This window comes from Hippocampus comes, unplaced genomic scaffold (assembly GCF_001891065.2).
Source record: "Hippocampus comes isolate QL1 unplaced genomic scaffold, H_comes_QL1_v1.1 scaffold39, whole genome shotgun sequence".
Lineage (NCBI taxonomy): Eukaryota > Metazoa > Chordata > Actinopteri > Syngnathiformes > Syngnathidae > Hippocampus > Hippocampus comes.
The window spans coordinates 4841933-4851678 of record NW_017842054.1 but is presented as its reverse complement, the minus strand read 5'-3'; the positions used below and the strand labels follow the sequence as shown (position 1 = coordinate 4851678).

Genomic DNA, 9746 nt, shown 5'->3' with positions numbered 1-9746 from the left:
TATATATATATACTGTATATACAGTATTCTTTTAAGAGGACATTCATAGCCAAGTGAGACATTTAATAAGGACATCAACTTGCAAAGCAGAAGAGCCCAAGTAATTAAGCAAGGGCCCTTACAGTACAGCACTATAAAAGGCACCTTGAAGAATAGCGGTGGCACTCCTCGGGGGCCTTGCCGCCATCTGATGTGTTAATAAAACAAAAAAAAATCATTAGGCTAAATTAAAATGTTGTTTGAGCGTAAGTGGATCCTTTAATGAGGTCAGAGGAGAGGAAGGCCATCGATTATCAATCATGGAGGTCTTTAAGATGCACACACACACACACGCACACACACACACACACACACACACACACACACACACACACACACACACACACACATACCTTAACACATGTAAACACACACGCTGGTCAGTCCCTGACGACTGTCTCCACGGCGTGTTTCAAGGCTCACTTACAGACGTTGCCTACGTCTGCTGCCTTGGCACCTAGGAGCACCTCCGTCTATTTAATTAGCGGTTCCAATTCCTTCGGCAGCAGGCGTGCACATCTAAAAATACAAACAAAACACACACACACACACACACACACACACACACACACACACACACAAAAATAGAAGTGATGTTAAAGAGACAAGATGCAGTAAAAGCTGACAATTATGTTAATGTGGTCGACTTTGGGATGGCAGGATGTGTGAATAAACAGGACAGGATTAGCATCTCACAACAAGCAAACGTTAGGAATGTTAATTGAATGGCACTTGAAGGCGTTCATTCATTTAGCCTCCTTCAAAATCTGCTGTTGTGTGGTTGAAAGAAAAGCCATTAGGACGATCAAATCATCATCGTAGCGGATATGTTACAACAAAGAAGTCTTTTTGGGGGGATTTTCTATTCCTTTTAATAACAATAATGCATCAATGGTTGTGTTTTTAGGTAATCAAAAGGGTTACAAGTTGCGATTTATTACATTTCATACAAATGGTGTGACAGGATGTTCAGCCACTCTCAAAGTCGGAATGTCTGAGTGAGTTTTTTGCTTTTAATATTGTATTAACGGTGGTTAACTTCTGTGAAGACTTTTTGTGACAGTTCAGAATTCATGACTGACTCTCAAGTTCTCCTTCGTTGTTCATTGAAGTTAATACTAATTACTTTTTTACATGCTCGTATGAAAAGTGGTTGATTCATTTTTCACTTAAATGTCATAAGTGTGGGCTTTGGTATTTTTAAATGGGCAGGAAATGTTTTTAAGAAACCTTTTAACATTCTTAACTGGCATACAAATGTAAAGAGAAGTTGACCACTGCAGAACAGAACAAAAATTGTGAAACTACTAGCACTTTGAGGACAAATATATACGGTACGGTACAGTGTTTGCGAAAGTATTATCATCTCCACCCTTTTATTGCAATCTTACAGCTACCGCAACTGTTGGGGTGTTTTGACTGACTGATAGAGAAAAACTGCTCACCAAGGTGTCTGTCAGAAACATCCATCCATCCATCCATTTTCTGATCTGTTTTATTCTCACAAGGGTCGCGGGGGGTGCTGGAGCCTATCCCAGCCGTCTTCGGGCAGTAGGCGGGGGACCCTGAACCAGTTGCCAGCCAATCGCAGGGCACACAGAGACGAACAACCATTCGCGCTCACACTCACACCTAGGGACAATTTGGAGTGTTCAATCAGCCTGCCATGCATGTTTTTGGAATGTGGGAGGAAACCGTAGTACCCGGAGAAAACCCACACAGGCCCGCGGAGAACATGCAAACTCCACTCAGGAAGGCCGGAGCTGGGATCAAACCCACGACCTCTGCACTGTGAGGTCGACCCGCTCACCACTCGTCCAACGGGCCGCCCTGACAGAAACGTAATAGAGGTAAAGGCATGCTGTTTTTTGGCAAACTTACCGATTCCTTTTCTTGCTAGTTATTAGTCATTTTATCTCAATGCATCTGCTTCTAATTGTATTGCTCATACTTTACTGAGCATGCAGACTTTTTTCCTACAGTAATTTTCTTTTCCTTTTTTCCATTTCCTGTTATGTGCTTATCATTTTGCCATTACTAATCACCTTCCGTGATGGTATTGCAAAAAGACGAAGAAAAAAAAACTACATTTGCTGACTTATGCATTAAAATGGTTTAAAATTCAAGTTTTGTTTAAATTTTGAGGTCCACCCCCCACCCTATTGTGGCAGTTTGATGAATTGGAAAGCGCAAGTGCCCAACATTGAAGATGCCTGACACAGACATAACGGGGACAAAAGATGTACTGTTTGTTGGTAAGCTTGTCTGGTCATTTCCATGGCAGTTGTGAGCCATGGAAATGACTCATGTGACTCATACCCGGTGGTCCAGTGGTTAGCGCGTCGACCTCACAGTGCAGAGGTACCGAGTTCAATTTCCGCAGAGGTCGTGGGTTTGATCCCAGCTCCGGCCTTCCTGAGTGGAGTTCGCATGTTCTCCCCGGGCCTACGTGGGTTTTCTCCGGGTACTCAGGTTTCTTCCCACATTTTAAAAGTATGCGTGGCAGGCTGATTGAACACTCAAAATTGTCCCTAGGTCTGAGTGTGAGCGTGGATGGTGGTTGTTCATCTGTGTGTGCCCTGCGATTGGTTGGCAACCGGTTCAGGGTGTCCCCCGCCTACAGCCCGAAGACGGCTGGGATAGGCTCCAGCACCTCCCGCGACCCTTGTGTGGATAAGCGGATCGGAAAATGGATGGATGGATGGATGGAATTTGCAATTTACATTAGCTTCTATCCTCATAAGAGTTGGGGCTACGTTAGCATCTTGATGGAATATATACGTGAAGATAACTGATGGTTAATTGTTTGGCTTATATTGTAGTGAGCAGCTAGTCTTTTTCCTATGTCGTAGTAAGTTCCATTTTCTGTTTTCCACTTCCCCATCATAACCTGATTGCTTATTTGAGTAGCTGTGGTCACCAGCACCCAAGAAAACAGAAGACTTGAGTGTTGTTATCATTTCCTGGTAAGTGTGGATGTCGCCGTAAGGATACATCCACTGCACGTGAAGGATCTGTAATCTGTTGTGCTTCAGTGGAGCAGAGACAGCGAGATAAACAAGCAAAACATTCCCACCACTGACAACTGCGCCAAAGCCACATCCACAAAAACACAGAGGGTCCCTGATCACAGCCACTCTCGGGCCTCTTCTGCTCGACATGATCGCTGCCTGTCATTAGTCAGCCAGCCGCTAAATTATTCAAGCGTGCACATGTTTGGAAGCATCCAAACACAGCAGACACAATGCTGTGCAAAACGCTTTCATGCGCCGAGCGGGGGGAAAGAAAAAAAATATCGGACCTTTGGAATGAATGAATGAATAAATAAATAAATAAATAAGTGAAACAAACAAAAAACAAGCAAGGGAGTGGAGCATGGGAGGAATATGACGGCGTAATTTAGTGCTTCAACTTCAATGCCAGTCAAATTAAAAGGGAATCTTAATGCTCGTGTCTCTCCCGCCATTGATGTGCGCTCTCCGCAATATGGCTGACAATCTATTCCCACACTGGCGCCCGCTGCCACTCAAAGCAAGCAGAGCGGCACTACTGTAGCAATTAGACAGCCGCTTTTGGGGGTGCAACTGATGCCTTTTTAGTGGAAATAAAACCATCAGCTCTGCCGTGCGTGCGCGCGGGTGTGCTCACATCCAATGTCAGCACGGCAAGGCTTCTGAAACAGTGTGATATATTAAATATTTTAAAAAGTAACTGTAATTTACAATTTTAGAATACTACAAAATAAATAAAAGGAGGATGGGAACAAATTACATGAAAGATTATTTAGAGAATAAAAAATATCGACTCTTTTCCTCATGCTTGCTTGGGTTTTCTTCTTGCATTCCAGTTTACTCCCACATTTCAAAAACATGCATGTTAGGTTCACTGAAGACTCTAAATTAACCAAAGAGAGGATGATTGTCTTATGTGCCCAATGTGGGAACCAGTCCAGGGTGTACCCTGCCTCTCTCCCAAAGTCAGCTGGGATAGGCTCCAGCAACATCAATGAGACTGGATTGAGTGAGACATGTTGTATTTTGGGGTCGTGTGAATAACCTTAGGGCACATTTGAAAAATATTTGGAGTTTCCAAACGGTGTGAATAAAGCAGCGCACTCGTAGCGTATTTGTTAATGCATCCGCCATGAAGAGACCGGGGAGTTTAGGGATGACGAGGTGTGTTGTTCGTGGTCTCCATTTTAAAAAAAAAAACTTTTCCCCTGGAATTTTTTTTTTAACTGGTCTGACTTACGAGGAAGAAAAAGAGCAACAAAAACCAGCAAAATAGTGAGGTATAAAATTCAACAAAATTACCTTAATTTACTTGTCTGATAAAACATACTACTGCTAACTGCTAGCATGGCATATCTACTACATACAGCCTAAACTGTCTGTGCTGAGAAGGTCATGAAGTTAAGGTGTAACGCGAAACTGTAAAAAGAAAATTATTAGGAATAGTGTACAGGAGACAAGTATGGCTCAATATCATCATGGAAAACAAAGACAAATGTATTACCGTAGGCCACCTGTCATGAATTTGAAAAGTGAGCTTCCAGCGTCATGGAGTGCTTTAATGCAGATCATTTACAGTAAACATGTTTCGTTTTACCATTATGAACAGGAGTGTGGAATTTCAAACTCAACACATATTTTTATTCAATATTAAATTAGCAAGACACAAGGACTTAAACCATTCAATGCACCCTGAGCTGAAGTGTCACGGGGTTTGCTGATATCTCGCGGAATTACTTTTGTAACGCGTTACTTCCAACACTTGGTCGGAAACAGTGCAGGCATGGTAAAGTGGGTAAACAGCATTTGACATGTTTTCAATGTGGTTACATTAGAACAAGCTGTGTTGAATTGAAAAGCTAATAATCCAACCATGCAAATCATCAATCATGGGAAAAGGCCTATTAATTATTCAGTCAAAGCGTCTAATTCAAGAATCAATGTCGGGAAGCAGAGGGAGTTCTTGGGATGAGGGAGGGAACGGAGGGGAGGTAATATAAAGGAATAGGGAATTACCCCTCACTCTGTGAGCTGTGGCCCGTCTCGTCGTGAGCTGTCAAAAACAACTCGTTTCATCTCTCCAAGTTTAAAGACGACTTTGGAAACATTTTCCCGCACAAAACTCGTTAGGTCTTTGTTCCTCGTTAGTTCCCCCTTCATGTCTCCGCTCCTCCTCCTTTGTCCCCGCCACTATCCGTCCATCCTTTCTTTTTTTCTTCGGTTTTTCGACCGCCTGACTCTGGCGTTTTCTTGAAGTTCACTATTGTGCCCTCTGATCTACCGCAATTACAATCTCTTCCTTGGGAATTCATTATTTACGTTCAATTAAACAAATCCCGTCCTCTGGGTCTAAGTGGTTGGCCGTAACGAAGTCGGGCTCAGTCAGCTCTAATACAAAGACTGGCCATGTTAATGCCAGCTCCTCTAAAGGTGTTTCCACAGGCTTCATTACTCGCCATACGCTCCAAACACTTCAAAGATCATTAACATCTATTATTAATGGATTAAATATCCAATATCTGACTATCGTTAAAAAAAAAAAAAAAAAAAAAAAAGTTGTGGACTGAGAGTTAACTTCAGAACGCTCTCATCATGGGCTTCTGAACTTTTCGCACAAGAGTTTAGGCCTTGGAAGCTCTCTCCGGGCTTTTCTCATTAAGGTCACAGGAGTTCGCACGATGCATTTGAAGTGGCACAGACAGCCCGAGACCACCTCATTCTGCAAGAAATGAGGGTTTGAATCTGGCCGTTAATAATATAAATCTGGCTGGAAACTGCAGACAAAGCTTCGAGCAGAATGTCCTTTGGACGTGTGAGTCACATCAGTGCTAAGTTTACACAAACACATGCAAAGGACACTGTACCCATGAAGAATCATGGTTAAGACTTAGTGATGATCTGGGGCTGCTTTTCTACATCCGACACTGGATGTCTTGAATCTGTGCAGGGGACAAGGAAAAATCAAGACGCTCAAGGGAAAAGTGCTGCCCAGTGTCAAAGAGCTTGATCAAAAACAAACAATAAAAAAAGACAAACCTGCAGGCCAACAGGGTAAAAATAAATAAAATACACAACAAAACCACTCAAGAATGAAGAGAGCAAACAAAGAACAATCCTGGTGCCAACCATTTTGCTTTTTGTCCACATTGAGTATTTAAAAAAAGGTAAGTTATTTCTGTGATGTGAGAAATTATTTGTGAAACTTTTTTCACCTTCAGTATAAACTGTAATGTTAACAATTCATCCGTATGTCGATTTTTAATAACTCTTTGTTCGCATTAGGGTAGCAGGTGAACTGGAACCTATCCCAGGAGACTTTTGGACAAGAGGCAGGGTACACTATGGAGAGGTCAACAATTCAATTATAACACAAACTTAATTCTTTCAAAAGGACTGAGTAATATTAAAATCCACTTAAACTGCACAGGCAGTTGTGTACAGAACTCAAAATCATATTCAAACTCATGTCAAAGAGTCGTGGGTACAAATCTGCCCTCATTTAAATGTGCTGCAGTCGATCTAAATAAGTTTATATAACGCAACATACAATTTTACAAAAATTGTAAAAGTATTATTCCTGAATATTTATTTCACTTTCAACCACTCGACATGTTCAGTGGCATCAGTGCTATACATACACATATAGTTCTTATTTTTTTCTTTGTATTTTTGCCCTCTATGGACAATAAAAGCGGTATTGTGCTATGACCAAAACATAAATATAAATCTATATAAATAAAACATGAATTGGAATATTTCATATCACACACTTTTTATGCTGTGTCTTTGATTTAAAGATGACGTGATGAAGAATACGCAAAAATCTACAAAAATTGTAGAAATTGTAACATATGGGGTAACCCATGTGTTACAAACATCGTAGAAATTGCAGCACAAGGGTTACAGTGACTCGGTTGTGTTCTCGTCGGATTTTCCCGACTTGTATCTCAAACAGCAAAAGCCACGGTCAACAGAGAGCAACTAAAGAAGCGGTGTCATTTATTTAAACTTGTTAGGGAGGGGCCAGCCAGGTGGCCTCCTCAGCCAGGGTGCTGTGCACCTCACACCTGAGGCTCGGTAGCTCATCACCCACCTGTAGCTCATCAGCTCATTTGGGCTGGTATAAATTGGCTCACAAACAGTTCTTCAGTGCAATTTTGTGTCCTAACCACCTGCCGCAATCCCTGTTCGCCACCTTGTGAAGTTTTTGCTTCCTTTGTGGATATTTCCTCTCCCCGTGGGCTCTTTGTGCTTCCCCCTTGAACGTTAAGTAAGTTTCAGTTTGAATTCTCCTGAGTTGGCTTTGCAAATTATGCCAAGTTTTGGCTAACGCCACCCTTGTCATTTGTCGTGCGTTTGGTGTGACATACAAACCCTAACAAAACAATCGGCTAAGAGACGGGAGGAAGAAAGTTCAAAGCCATTAGCTATACTTTGAAACACAGTGAAGACAGTCATTGTGAAGTGGACAAAATAAAGCATGGCAGTAACTTGACCAAGGACCAGCATTCTTTTCAAGATTAATAGAATATTATTGAGAAAGGAGGAGGATGGTTAGGTAGGATGTGAAGAGCCCTGCAGCAACATGAAAGGAGCTGTAGGGGGTTCTGGCAAGCATTGGCTGTGTCAACAATCTCCCATAGTGTTCTATGTCTGTGCTGTGGCACTGAGTGACAATATTTAACCAAAGAAAAGAAGTCGGCTTACGTTTTGCAAAAACTCACTTCAATTCTCATGTTTGCTGAATTATGAACAGTTCCAAATTGCTGTATTTTTTTTTCCACAAAATCTTCAGGCTTTCACCAGAAAGATGAAGATGTCATGTTTGACGACGTCTCAAAACATACAGCCAATTCAACAGGACAATGGCAATGACCAGAAGATAATGCATTTGGAATTGTCCAAATTGGGAAATATGAGTGGAGATGTACACAGTCTATGTCCTCGCCATCTGACACATTTGCATCATGTTGGTAGGACACCTATTCAAAAAGACTAAATAATATATGAAGATCAAAATTTTCGTCTTGCGTTTAAGGGTGTCTTTGCAACGTATAAATAGTGAATAATTCTGAGTTTTATGTTTTCGATTATTTTTTTCCTCAAAGATTGCGGCCACTTGCAATTCTGCTGCATTTAAAAAAACAATACATGAACTCATCTCGAAGCCAGTTATTTTTGGGGGTATTGTTGTAAAATGAGTTTGAAATAATATGATAGTGTGGGTGAAGACAACATATATGCTGCACATCTAAGTGCATTGTTTTAGGCAGTCAAGTGCACACAACAAGGATCACGAAAGACAACAGAGGGCCTTCTCTGTGAATGTTCAGCAACATTGTGACTGTCAACAATCGGGCATAAATTAGCAGCCTTGGCCTCTACTCTGGTTATTCTAGTAATTACCTCCCTCGAGGACACACACACACACACACACACACACTCTCATTTGGAGCGCTGCACGACACCTCGCATTGAAGGGAGGGGCCTGCACACATCAACACAAGCTTCATCCGGCCTCTTTGATTGGCCGCGGAAATACAAACAACCCCCTCCCATATAAATGCTTGAAACCTTGGGAATGATGGTGCTGATGAAAGCTCATCACCACTTCCCATTAGGGGACAGCCACCTCGCAGACAGACGCTGACTGATTGACGGACAGTTGTGAGAAGACGACACATTGCCATATCAAGAGTTCAGTGAAGGCGGGCGGCGAGACAGAAGGGAAGAGCGAGACAGGAAGGAGGTGGAACGCTGACAAGCTCATCTCCATTTTTGACAATGGGGGGGGGCGTCTGAAGCAGCGAGAACAGAGGGAGGACTTTAGCTCCTTTCATCTTGTCATAATTATCTCCAAGAAGCCACATGAAACGCTAAATCTCTAATTTTTTTGGTTGTTTATAAATTAGAGAACAAGGACATTTTTTTTTTTCTGTGACAACTTTGATGGCTTTTTTTTTTTTTCTCCCGTCTCTCTGTGCATGCTTGAGCAGTCCTGGGCTAATGATGGCGTCTCTTCTTAAGGCCAACGGGGGTGCAAGGATGAAAATTGCAATAAAAAAAAATGACACTAAACACAATTTATCAAATGAAACGGCGAGCTAAAGTGTCAGGATACGAAGAACGTCATTATCTAAATTACTGTGAGTCAGTCCAAACGTGTCTCTGCTGGCAGCCGCCACTATTAAAAGACGACATATTGTGCATATGCGATTTTCCCACAATTTAAAACGGTTCCTTGGTGTCTTAGTAAAATGTCTGTGACGTGGTTTGGTTGAAGTACCCCAAGGAAGAACAATTAAAACATATTCTTTGTCTATTTTTACAGCAATGATGAATTCCGCCATTTTGGGAAGGGGCTGTCCTGTCTAATGCAAAGTAGCTATCATTGTGTGTTGCAAGGAAAATGTCACACCTGTTTTGGGCTGTGACGTGAGTGGCCAGTCTACGTTTCGATGGTGTGAACATTAAAGGATAAATATTGTGCTCCCCGTTTCCCCTCCGCTCCTTACACACACACACAATTTAAAAGAATTATCAGCTGCTGTTGCTATATTAAGCAACTTTGCCAACTCCTTTTAGCACTGTTTTTGCAAAAAAGTATGAGCAACAAATCTTGCGACTTTGTTGGAGCTGTTCACTCAGCTGTGTCCAGAAAGCAAACGAATGCCACATGCATGATGCCGTAAAAAA

At 41.9% G+C, this 9746-nt stretch overlaps 1 protein-coding gene across 1 annotated transcript in view; it reads left to right on the top strand.

Moving 5' to 3' along the window:
• Nucleotides 1–7217: 7217 nt before the first annotated feature.
• The window catches only part of ppp2r3b (protein phosphatase 2, regulatory subunit B'', beta), a 56346-nt gene continuing 53817 nt past the window's right edge, over nt 7218–9746 (top strand). Inside the window, exon 1 of the mRNA XM_019860240.1 lies at nt 7218–7320. The gene's annotated coding sequence lies outside the window, so the exon portion shown is untranslated. The remainder of the gene's footprint in view (nt 7321–9746) is intronic.